This window comes from Nycticebus coucang, chromosome 8 (genome assembly GCF_027406575.1).
Source record: "Nycticebus coucang isolate mNycCou1 chromosome 8, mNycCou1.pri, whole genome shotgun sequence".
In the NCBI taxonomy this organism is placed as follows: domain Eukaryota; kingdom Metazoa; phylum Chordata; class Mammalia; order Primates; family Lorisidae; genus Nycticebus; species Nycticebus coucang.
This window is the reverse complement of record NC_069787.1, coordinates 74,098,811-74,112,339: the sequence shown is the minus strand read 5'-3', so window position 1 is coordinate 74,112,339 and position 13,529 is coordinate 74,098,811. Positions and strand designations below refer to the sequence as shown.

The following is a 13,529-nucleotide window of genomic DNA, read 5'->3' as shown; positions in this document are numbered from 1 at the left end:
GAACATCATAGAGTGTACTTACTTACACAGACCTAGAAGGTAGAGTCTGCTGTACATGTGGGCTATATATGATACAGCATATTGTTCCTAGGCTCCAAACCTGTACAGCATGTAACTACTGAGTGCTATATACAACTGTAAGACTTGGATAACTGTGTGTCCAAACATATCTAAGCATAGAAAAGGTACAGTAAAAATACAGTATTATGATCTTACGTGAACATCATGTGTACACGCGGTCCATTGTTGATTGAAACGTCATTATGCAGCACATGATTGTAATTTCTTTGTTTTTGAATTGGAAATGCGACAAAACCTTAAAAAGCAAACTCAGGAAGCTTTCTTTCAGTTTTTTTGAATAATAAATAATCTCAAATATAAGGCAAAAGAAAATCCAAAGAACTTTCTCTACCTGACACAGCAATATTCCACCAAAATTGGGGAAGATACATAGTACTTAGCTGCAAGATTTTACAAAGCCTTTTAGAAAGTGCCTCAAGACAATTGTCAGGATTATAAAGAGTATATTCTTACTTGAGAAGTAATTAATGCAATTTTTCTTGACCTTATTTATTTGTTGCATTGAAATGTCTTCACTGAGTGAGGTTTAAGAACTACGTCAAATACATCATAAGATCATGATCTCTCAGGTCAAATAAATAGACTGGTTCACACTGTAGTTTGGTCATTTATTAGCTGTGCAACTTTGGACAAGCTACTTAACCACTGTAGGCTTCCAATTAGGAATGTGATAATAGTGATTGGTATAATATTTTAAAATTATGAAATGATACTAGCAGTTGATGAAGCATGTAGTAACTCAATAAATATTAGCTCTCATCCACTTATTCCATTTAAAAACACCCTACTGCATGCCACTTAGTTTCTTTCCATGTGTGATTTCTAAATGTTGTGTTCGTGTAAGAGAGAGGGTTGTCCAGAAGCACGGATGAGGCAGAGTTTGGTGTGCAAAGTAATTTTTAGAGATCAACACCTACGAAAGAAATTGCACAGAGAGGAATTGGGAGGAGGGTTAAGTCTTGACTGACCAGACATGGAGCCAGTATAGCTGAAGTTTTGATAATTAATTTTGTTGGTTTTTTTTTTTTTTAAGAATAGCTTTTAGTTTTATTGAATTTGCCCATTTTTTTAAATCCTTTATTTCATCAATTTCCACCTTATTTGTTATTATTTCCTTCCTCCTACTTGCTTGGATTTCCTTTTGGCTATTTTTATAGGTTTTTTTGAGTGAAAGTTTAGGTCACTAATTTGATATTTCTTTTTGTTGACATGGATATTTGCGATTATAATTTTCCTTCTTTGCATGGTTTTAGCTTCATTGCATATGTGTTGTTATGTTGTAATTAGTCTTTATTTATCTCAAAGTATTTTATAATGGCCCTTGTGATTTTTTTCTTTGATTCATTACTTATTTATTAAGACTATTGTTTAATTTACAGAGATTGAATTTTCTAATTTCTTTCTGTTATTGATTTCTAATTTCCCTCCATTATATTTAGAAAACACATTTCTATAATTTCAAACTTTTCATAAAATACTTCTTTTATGGCTTAACTTATGGTCATTGGTCTATATAAGAAAATGTTGCACATGAACTTGAGAAGGAAATATATCTACTGTTGTGGGTAAAGTATTCTACAAATGTCTATTGGTTTGTAATGCTATCAAGTCTTCTACAAGTATTTCCTAGTCAATATTCTATTTGTTCCATCTATTATTGAAAGAGAAGTAATTGACTCTTCATCTATTACTATTGAATTGTCTGTGTCTCTTTTTGCTTTATGTGTTTTGGGGCTCTGTTACTACATGCATCTGTGTATATGCTCATAATTGTTGTGTATTTTTAATGGATTAAGCCCTCTAAAATTATAAAATGTCCTTTGTGTCTAGCTAAAACTTATGTCTTAATTCCTATTTGTCTGATATTATTATTGCCACTCCAGATGTCTTTTGAATGTCATTTGTATGGCATCTCTTTTTCCATTCTTTTATTTTTAATTTATTTGTATCTTTGAATTTAAAGTGTCTCTTGTGGACAATATATAGGTTGCTCCTGTTTAGTTTTGTTTTAGTTTATCCATTCTGCCAGTCTTTACTTTTTGATCAGACTATTTAAATCATTTACATTTAATGCCTTTACTGATAATGTAGTATTTACATCTGCCATTTGGCTATTTTTAATGTATTATGTCGTCTTTTTTTGTCCTTCTATTCTTCCATTTACCTTCTTTTCAGTTAAATAAGTATTTTCTGGTGTACCATTTAACTCCTTTGTTGTCTCTTTTACTCCCTATTTTTAAAGTTGTTTTCTTCTTATTTTCCCTGGAGATTATAATTAATATCCCAATAACTTATTTTAAATTAATAGCAATTTAATTTCAATTGTGTATAATTCTGTTTAAATATATATTATTTTCTTTCTTTCTTTTTTTTTTTTTTAGACAAAGTCCCACTCTATCACATGGGCTAGAGTTCCATGGAATCAGCCTAGATCACAGCAACCTGTAACTCCTTGGTTCAAATGATCCTCCTGCCTCAGCCTTCTGAGTAGCTGAGACTAAAGGTACCTGCCACATGTCCAGTTATTTTTTTTTTTTTCTGTTTTTATTAGAGATTGGATTGCGCTCTTGCTTAGTCTGATCTTGAACTCCTGAGCTCAATGTATCCTCTGGCCTTGGCCTCCCAGAATGCTAATATTACAGGCATGAGCTACTGCACCCAGTGTGTTCAAATATATCTTCATTCTTTCACTGTCTTTGTGTGATGATTGCCATACAAGTCATAACCTTATAAGTTTTAAGCCCATCACCATATATAATTTAATAATTTTTGCATTATGCAATTGTCTTTTAAATCGGATAGGAGAATCAAAATGTTAAAAACAAAAATACACTTATGCTATAGCAAGAAAGTCTAACCTATTCCGGTGTTCTCTCTTTGTGGGATAAGCCGTTATATAGACTTTAACAGTGGGAAAAAAAAAAAAAATACACTTATGCTACCTTTTGTACTTACCTGTGTAATTACCTTTATTGGTGCCTCTTTTTAGTTTGTGTGGTTTCATATTAATGTCCTTTTATTTCGCCCTGAAATACCCTGTTATATTTCTTGCACAGCAAGTCTAGAAATGGTGAATTATTTTTATTTTAGTTTTTACTTATTTGAGGATATATTAATTTCTTCATTTTTGTGGAACAGTTTTGTTTTATATGTGATTCTTGCCTGACAATATCTTTTCAGCCCTTTTGAATAGCATTTCACTGCATTTCTATATCTATGACTTCTACAGATAAGTAAGCTGTTAATCTCATTGAGGATCCCTTTAATGTGCTAAATGGTTTCTTTCTTCCAGCATTCTCTTTGCCCTTGGTTTACACAGTTAATTACAATGTTTCTAGGTGTTTATCTCTTTGAGTTTATCCTACTGAATATTGAGTTTCTTGACTATGCAGATGAGCATTTTTATCAAGTTTGTGAAGTTTTCAGTTAACATTTTCAAATATTCTTTCCATCTCTTTTCCCTCTTCTCATGTTTTGGGATTCCTTATTTGAATATATTGGTATACTTGATGTTGTCCCATAGATGTCTTAGGCTCTGCTTATTTTTTTTTTTTTCAAGCTTTTCTCCATATGTCTCTAAGACTATATAATCTCAATTAACCTATTTTAAAATTCATTAATGCTGTTTTTTTCCCACAAAACTCTACTATTGAAACCCTCCAGGGATTTTGAAAAAATTTTAGTTATTATACTTTTTAACTCCAGGATTTATATTTGATACTTTTAATAACTCCTAGCTCTTTATTAATATTTCCTATTTGGTGAGGTTCCATTCTTATACTTTACCTTACTTCTTTATTCATGATTTCTTTTAGTTCTTTGAGCACATGTATAACAACTGATTTAAAATCTCTCTCTAACAAATTTAACATCTGGAATTCCTCAGGGATAATTTCTATTGACTGCTTTTTTTCCCCCTGTATATAAGGGATAATGTTCTTTTTTTCTTTCTTTTTTTTTTTTTTTTTTTTTGCATGTCTTCAATTTGTATGTGTAGCAAGGCAGGTAGGTGATATGGTAGAGAAATGAACTCAAATCAAACTGTATCCATGCATGCTTTCATAATTTTTTTGTCTTAATAATATAATAACGCTGTGTTGCTGCTGCTTCTTGTTTAGTGACTTTTAGTTTGTTTAATGACATTCAAAAAATAATTCTATAGTATTTGTATTCTTTTTTGTATGTGGCTACTGATTTCTCTGTTCAATTATTTTACTTCAGCTAATGGTTACATGAAGATTTCCTTAAATGCCTACAATCAGTAAGTTTATCAGCCTTTGCTCAGGGACTCGGAGCATGTTAAAGCATGCTTTCAATCTTGTAGCAGTCAGTTTAATACTCTAGCTTAGCCTTTATTTTCTGCTTTCCTGAGCCTTAGGGTGAGAGATATGGTCTTCTCAGGTCTTTCTTGGCATATGTAGAAATCTTTTCTGTCCACACACCCTTTAGTATACCAGATCATGTCAGAACTTTTCATAGGCCCTTATGGAAATTTTGTTTCCTAGCTTTTCCTTTGAGGTTTTTGGTTGGCCTCTTGTTTGCTTGTAAGATGTCTTTACCACCTCAATCAACTGCAATAGGGCGGCGCCTGTGGCTCAATGAGTAGGGTGCCAGCCCCATATGCTGAGGGTGGCGGGTTCAAACCCAGCCCCAGACAAACTGCAACAAAAAATAGCCGGGCGTTGTGGCGGGCGCCTGTAGTCCCAGCTGCTTGGCAGGCTGAGGCAAGAGAATCGCATAAGCCCAAGAGTTGGAGGTTGTTGTGAGCCGTGTGACGCCACAGCACTCTACCCGAGGGTGGTACAGTGAGACTCTGTCTCTACAAAAAAAAAAAAAAAAAAACAATTGATGCTTATTGTTTTTAACAAATACTTTAGGGGAAAAGATGTTCACACCAGTTAACTGTTTGGTCACAAAAGTAAAATTCCTAAGACTGGATGTTTCCAGAGAGGTGGCAACAAGTCAAATGACATTTCTTTGGAGTCGGAGCTCCTGAGGAGCTTTATTCCTGTCCTGTTTTTGTTGGTTGACTTTTGTCCTGGTCATGGTTCACACTCTCCTATTTTTTCCGATGTCTAATAATTTTATTTATTAGATGCTAGAAAATGTAAATGCTACAGTCAAGTGTGCATGGTTCTTTATGTTCTTTTAATGAGTGTTGAGTTTTTGCAGGCTGTTAAATTTCTTGAAGATGTGTTTAATATTTTCCATCTCTCTTTTTTTCTTTTCCTTTTTCTTTTCCTTTTTTCTTTCTTTCTTTCTTTCTTTTTTTTTTTGTTAGCATAGGCTTCATAGGCTTTACTTCAGGGCTACTTTAACTGATCTACTAATATATTACCCTCTGGAGTTTCTACTAAAGGCCTCAGATGTTCCCTGAACTTTCTCTACTCTGACTAGTTAGAACTCAAGTGTCTTTTAGCCCTAAGTGAGCTTTGGAGATTGCTTCATTCACAAACAGTTTTTTCCTTGTCCAGCTTTGGAGAATCTTGCCACATGCATGTCCAGGTACATACAAAGAAATAAGAAAAAAACAATATGCCAATTTCCAGAGCTTGCTTTCTGCGTAACCCACTCTCTTTTGCACTTATTCTCACAAATTTCAATTACCTCAGTTTTCTCTAATTGATTTCTGTTCCTTCAGTTCAGAAAATTCCCATACAAAATTTAGGCTTTTACCCTTCCCTCCAATACTGTCCAGAAAGTGTCTCTAGTCACAAAATCACAGTAATTACAGATCTCACATTGCTTCTTTTCCTTTATTCAGAATTAGTTATATCATCAGTTTTCCAATACCTGGAAATAGTCGTTTGCCTACCATCCCAGTTTTCTATTTATTTGTAGGAAGAAAACTAGTTCAGTATCAGTTACTTCACTAAACCTGAAGGTAGACACATCTCCAGTGCATTTTGAAATGCCTTGAAGGAAAATCTTACTAAGTTATAGTTCACAGCCCCTTCTTTCCAACCCATAGCAGGAGGATAGTTACCTTCTGGTGGGATGGAGTACGAAAATGGAAAATTCTAAGAAAAGATTGTTAACAATCAAGAGGCAAAGTATTATTTTAAATTGCTACAAAGGAATAGACTCCAAGCAGACAAAATAAAAATATTCTCATTTTCATAGACAATAAAGGGGGTAGTAAATAAATGTCTAGTTGAAAAATTTTAACTTTTGACTAAGAGTTTGCCGTGTAGATGGGTAATTAACTCCTTTAAAGAAATCTTACTTTTACAAAAGTCTATCAAAAATTATTTTAAATATTTTCTCTGGAATACTAATTACTTCCCATAAGAGAAGAAATAAATCATATTTATTGGCATACTTCTACTTACTCTAGGTGTTGAACAATTTTTTTCCTAATTGTTAAATTTAATCCTCACTTCCTGAAAACCACTGCCATCACTATGAGAAGAAAAAAGGAGCCTGGGGAAAGCCACTGTGATATCCCTCATGTCCACTATTAAATAAAGTCAGTGGCCATCTTCGACCTCAAAAGTTCCAGGATTTATACTGCATTCTGCTAGATTCTGGAGAGGGGGTGGCAAAATGACTGCTATGTCCTCAGTTAAGATCTAATTTGGTAAATTGGAAGCAGATGAGACATTGCCATTTGATGCTGTCTGACTCTAGTCTGTCCTCTAGATGCAATTAGAGAGAAACTTATTTCTGTCTGCTGGTACTTTGCCAGTCCCCAGTACAGAGGTCCAAACTCATGGAAGGGGGTAGAGCATACTTGCATTAATTAAGCTTTTCAGGTTTGAATATAATTACTTTTTTAGCTCTTCCTTGGTGACTAGATACAGATGATGGTGCAGGAGGAAGAGGAAAATAACACAAGATAATATAAACGATCAAAATTAACCTTTAAGTGACTATATGATTTTTGTCTCAAAATCCTGTCCTAACTCACTTTTAACATTCTTTGTCACTAAATAAAGCATTTTTAAATTTTCTTTAATGATTAATTGATATAATAAATTCATATCCAGTACATTGTGGGCAAAAGAATGAGTCTATTTGTCCTTCCTGTAGAACGGGAGATACATCTGGCATATGGAATTCGTTTTTGCCTTCCATGTTTTTTGAGATGAAAAGTAGTGGAAATGTTTCCATTTTGACTATTGTAAAGCAGAAAGTCCCCAATCCAGCATGTCCATCAGGGTTGGGCCAATTGGCCTGAGGGAGATCATTAGTGAAAGCATCCGCTAGCTAACTGTTCAAAGTATCTGGCACAAGATAATTAACTGGCACAGAAATGACTATGCAGGTTCAAAATGTAAGAAAAATGTTAAAGCTAAACACTCCCAAATCAGATACTTGTCAGGCAAAATAGGCCTATTATAGTAGGGTTCCTCAACCTTGGCACTCTTGACATTTGGGGCAGGATTATTCTTTGTTAGTAGTTGTGAGGAGACTGTGAGGGTGAAACTGTCTTACATGTTGTAGGAGATAGCAGCTTCCTTGTTCTTGTATGCCAGTAGAAACTTCACCTCTCAAAAGTGATAATCAAATGTCGCCAGACATTCCCCAACATTCCCTAGAGAGATCAAAATCACTTCTATTTGAGAAATACTTTTCTACACACTGATAAGAATCAAACTTATTTGTTTAAATTACAAATTTTACTTCTTTTCCCCTGGTATTCATGTACTAGGGCTACCATAGCAAAATATCACAGGCTGGGTAACCTGACCAACAGAAATCTATTTTCTTAAAGTTATGGAAGAAAACTCTTTTCTTGCAGTTTATACTGATGAAATGGAAAGATGGTTTTCACAAATACTTGCAAAAACTCAGGAATGTCAATCAAAAGATAGGGGACTAAATTTGGCTATGATGAAGTTTTTGAGCTCTATTTTTTGTTTTATTTGTTAAAATCCCAATCCATCTCTCCTTAGACTGTCTTCTATTAATTTTTCAGTACACCTGATGTAATCTATTCATTGTGTAAGTTTATAAAAAATATATAATACTATTTATATCATTCAATATTTGTCTCTACTCAGTAGCACTTTGAAAAGACAGTTTAAAGATAAATATAAATCAATGTAGGATAAAAAATATTGATGACCATTTAGTTATTGTTGCTCTGACATATTTGGCTACTCAGGTGCATTGAAAATTTTGATTTTTTTCTATATAAAATTTTGAGGTACAATGTAGACAGAATGAAAAGGGGCACCAAAATTGTTCTTTTTTTCCATGACTGTCAGATAACTTAAGAATGAAAAGGACTTTGCACGTAACAAATAAATGTGAAATCCCTATTGTTAAAGTTTTTAAAAAAAAAATTGAGATAAAATATACGTCAAATGTCAATATAACTAGAGATTCTTTTTTCTTTATAGCTTTCTCATTTTTTACTATTTCAATAGAAATTCTACATTAATTTTGTAAGTAGAACAAAGTTAAATATCCTTCATATATATTTGTGAATGCCATGGAGGAATGGCTTTCAATAAGAACCTCTTCCTCCTTTCTTTATACCTTAGTATACTATAGAGCCCAACCAGCCAAAATTGCACCTTTTTGACTCTTTTGGAGGTAGAGTTCTGAATCATTTTTTTTTTGGTCAATCCAAGACTCACTTCCATGAAATCTGGAACACAAAATTGAAGGAGAGACATAGTTGGAATAATGTTGGGTTTTTCTAAATAGCACCAAAATTCACTGTGTTTATGGGTATAAAGATGCTAGGGCGTTCATTTTTTTCTCCAGTGGATATTTCAAGGCACAGCTCTAGAGACATAGTAGGGATTTCCTGACCCCTGGAACCTGGTCTAATTAACTTGCTTCTGGAGCTCATGCTTCCATTAGTGGCTTTCTGATAGAGGTTTCAGGTCCTCTAGAGGACTAATCCCACAATGTTGTTCTGATGTTCATGAAATTCATGGCACAGCCAAAGGCCCAAGACATTCTGTTAATTTTTCTATTCCAACTAATTTGCAATATTAAGTCACTTTTTAAAACATATCTAGGGAAGTTTATTTTGTGTAACTAAAGCTCAAAATACCAAAAGCTGAGCACAACATTTAAAATAATCAATGTATAATTCTTTATGGGATTACTATTCACAAGTAAATGACCCCGAAGAAAAAACAAAGAGATTTAAAAGTCCCTGTTTCCTTTTAACTTCATTGAGCTAATAACTTGATTGTCTAATAAGCAGCTAAAATGCATAGAACAAAGCATGTTTACAGTTAGAATAAACCAAATTCTGAACACAGTTGTCAAGAAGGTCGTGTTGGTATAAGTGGTATAAAAGATCAACATTTAAGAGTTTTCATGGCTGGCAGTGGAGACAGGGGATCAGGTATTAGAAAGAAAAATTACTAACAGGATTTGGCTAAGAGAATGTCTATAAAAAGTGAAGAAAAAGGTTAGCTAAAGATGAATTGGCTTTTGCACTGGGGGAATATTGATGCCATGAAGAAAATGAGAAATATAAGCATGCAGTTGATTCTGTGATAAAGATATTAAGCCCAGATTTAAACATGTTAATTAAATCCCAGGTTTTGTTAAAGGGGATAGATAGTTTCACTAGGGTGGTAGAAAGAGTTAAGATTATTGGGAATATTACCCATGAGAATGATCATCAAATTGTCCAGCTAAACTAAAAAAGTAAGAACAATAAGTAGGATTCTAAGGAAGGAGAAGAGGAGGGGAAGCCACAGAGCAGGGCAGAGTGCCTGAAAATCTTCTGTGAGAAAACCAGGCTTAGGCCAGGGCATTTCTTTCACAAGGATTCTAGGACTTTTGTCCAGTCTGATGGCTCCAGGAATGGACAAGGTGTCAATAAAGTTATGTAGGAGGAAATATCAGCAAACAATTGACAGTGCAAGGTTGTGTCTTTGGACAGTGGTTAAGACTACAGATTTAGACTTCGGGGCCATTCCCGCTAATGTGAGTTGACACCACTGATGCTAAGATGCAGAGAAGAAAAAAGTGCACCTTCACATTAGTGGGGTAGTATGGCAGAAAATCAGCAGAAGAGACTCTAAAGGAAGATTCTGGGCGATAAAAAAAGCAAAAGAGTACTATTTACTGCATGAGAGACAAAACTGCATGCAGCAAAATGTGGGTGACAGGATCAAATGCTGCTGAAAGGTGGAAGATGGGATTGTTAAATGACCATTGGACATTGTTAACTGAAAGGGCATTTGTCATTGGTGACCTTCAAGGACAGAATTTGAGTAGCATGGCCTGAGTAAAACAAAAAAAGCTAAGGGATTAAGGAGGTCACAGATGGTATTATGAGAGGCTATTTTGGGTTTCCGGCTTAATCAGCAGGCAGAGATCAAAAGTCCAAGCTATTTTAGTTCATATTTCTTGGCAACTGATGCCCTGGACTCCTGCATTTTCCTGCAATACCTTTTTGTCTTGGGATAATTGACTTCACCTTTCTCTGGGTAGAAAGGTAAAACCAATGCATTTTAAAATAACATCTGATCTATTGAATCTGGGCAGGAGGTAGAAGACACAGGAACATCAATCCTGCCAAGATGATGAAATAACTTGGATCTTTCAGCGCTTATAGACTCCCTATCACAAGACAGCAGAGCTTAGAAGGGGATAATGAGAGCATATCTTACAGGGATAACAGAGTTAAGAGCAAGTATAGAGTGTCAGACTGATTTTTCTTATTTTTCCCTTGAAGTTCTTCCATTCTCCCGTCTAATAATGTAATTTTTCTTGTTAGCGGGGCATAGGGGAGAATGATGTTGACAAGAAGCTATCTATTTGGGGGTTAGAGAGGATTTTATATTTTCTATATGTACCATAACCTTGTCTATAATGTCCACTTTGAGGCTGGCCAGGGACATGTATTACCCCAGCTCCCTAAAGCTCCTCGTGGGCAACATAAAATCAGAAAAATTCTAAGACAATATAAACCGTACTTGTCTCTGTTTTAAGTTACTATGGAAACACGGAGCCAGGGAAATGGGTACTGAAGAGAAAGTCCTTTAATAGGTAACATTGGGAACTCCAGGACAAAATGAAAATATATTTCTCTGTGTGTATATATGTATACATTTTTCTAGGATGAGTTAATGAACTTAATTATCATACTTTGTACAACTACATTTTTGATAGCCCTTCCAGAAAAAGAGTTCTAAAATTTCTTCCAAGGGTGGACTAGGGGCTGGCATTGGTACATAGCTTCGCAAGGGGAGTACTTCAATGGTGACCATACTGATATTCACCAGTGAGGAATGTAGAACTTTTTCTAGGATGAGTTCACAAACTTAATTGTCCAAATTCATACATATGCATTTACATGTGTGTGTCTATACATGTATATGGACATGTTCTATTTGGAATATTCTTCCTCTGGATATCTGCAAAATTTTCTCCTCTTCCTCAGGTATCAGCCTAAATGTCACCACCTTAGTGACATGTAAAGTAGCTCTACCACCTCTGCTTGCCATGTTTTAGGACATTGCCCTATTTCCTTCAAGGCATTTTTCACTTTCTGAAATTATTTTATTCATCTCTGTTTTATTTATTTTATTTATTCATTTTTGTCTGTTTCCATATGCATTTCCAATGTCTATGGCACGTCTAGAATATGGTAATTGATCAATAAGTGATTTTTAAATGTATACACCTAGGTAGTGAAAGAAATAATCCCTTACAGGCCGCGCCTGTGGTTTAGTGAGTAGGGCGCTGGCCCCGTTACCCAGGGTGGTGGGTTCAAACCTGGCCCCAGCCAAACTTCAACAAAAAATAACTGGGTGATGTGGCGGGTGCCTGTAGTCCCAGCTACTCCGGAGGATGAGGCAAGAGAATCACCTAAGCCCAAGAGCTGGAGGTTGCTGTGAGCTGTGATGTTATAGCACTCTACTGAGGGCAACAAAGTGAGACTCTGTCTCAATTAAAAAAAAAAAAAAAGAAAAGAAAAGAAATAATCCCTTAGTTTAGGAATATAGAATGACATTGAGTAGAGTTAAGGAAATAGTATTTAAAGAATACATTATAGGTAAAAAAAAAAAAAAAAAAAAGATGTTAAGGATGGAAGAAAAAAATGTAGTTGCTTGATAGAGTATAGAGCATTGGTTTAACTTCAGAAGAAAGAGCAACTTTCTTCAGTTAGGACCAATGAGAAGGAGAGTGTTGTAAGTAAACATTAGATAAAGTTCAAGGTGAAGGGAAGTGAATAACCAGAATAGGGTTAAGAAAGGAGAAGGTTGAACAATAATATTTTTTTACAGCATCTCACCTTTACTAGGTTTTTTTTTTTTCCTATAAGAGAAGCTCTGTAGTAATTGGCATTGATTTTCATAAATAGTAGTAACAAATTGTGTTGGCTTCCCTTTCTCCTTTTCTTCCTCCTCTATCTCTAAATAACCCAAGTTCCCTGTTGTTTGTGTTGGTCCAAGATCTATAAAAGAGCTCTCATCGGTCATATTCCTGGCATGGTCTGCTCCAACACTCACTGCCTACAGAAGGTCTCTTTAAACATTACCCATTAGCATCTACTGTGTAACCCTTGTCCTGACTGGGAAATTAATCTCAGTGCATACTCAGCAATTTCCCTGTCCCTGCCAGAGGCAATAGTCCCTCTTATTCTACATTCACTCCATTATTGCATACACACACACATACACACACACGCATACGCACACACACATCATTCTATCCATGCATATTTGTCTTTTATATTTTAAGGCCTTTAGTAGCACATAATGTGATTTTTAAAATTTTACTACCCCCCACACTATCCAAATCCATAGGCCTAGGTAATGCTTTACATGTAATTTTTTCCTGAAGGAATGTATCTATTTAATGAGCTATAAATGTATTAAGGGCTTTTGCTGTCTGCTAGCTAAGATGCTACACTGTGAGGGAATATTTACACATTAACCAGGGGTGAGACTCTCCCTTCATATTATCATCATCTTTAAAGATCCCTCAATCTGTAGGCAAAGGGATTAGTCAAAGGTATGTTCGGGGTTAACAGAAACTAGCAGGAAATCTTATAGTTTCCCCAAAGCTAATAACAGTGGAGAGCCATTATTAAAGGAGCAAGGGAAAGGAGAGATTTTCAGATCACAGACAGAGTGTGGGCTGTGTACAAGAAGCTGTGACCTACAGTAACCACAGACACAGCCCTGCAATACAGCAGGAAGGTTGCCAGAGGGACACATACCCCACACTCTCTGATCTGCTGGTATCTGCAAACCCAAGGAGGAGAGAAAACTCAGGGAGCTGTAGATGGTACGCCACTCAGATCAGCCTATTTGGGCAGGTGAACAAGACAGAGAAGAAGGAGGAGTGGATCTAGAGGGGTAAATTGGAAATATCTGGCAAGCCTGACCCTCACTGAGGGGTGCCTGTGTGAGTCCTGGTCTGGAAAGAAGGATGTTCATGGAATGGAAAACACAGAGATTGGCAGTATTATTCCAAATGGGATGACTGAGAGGTGGAACCTGCCTGATGGAGACAGC

General features: G+C 35.4%; 1 pseudogene; it reads left to right on the top strand.

Moving 5' to 3' along the window:
• Window positions 1-2,886: 2,886 nt before the first annotated feature.
• On the top strand, window positions 2,887-2,992 carry LOC128593016 (uncharacterized; annotated as a pseudogene).
• Window positions 2,993-13,529: the final 10,537 nt, after the last annotated feature.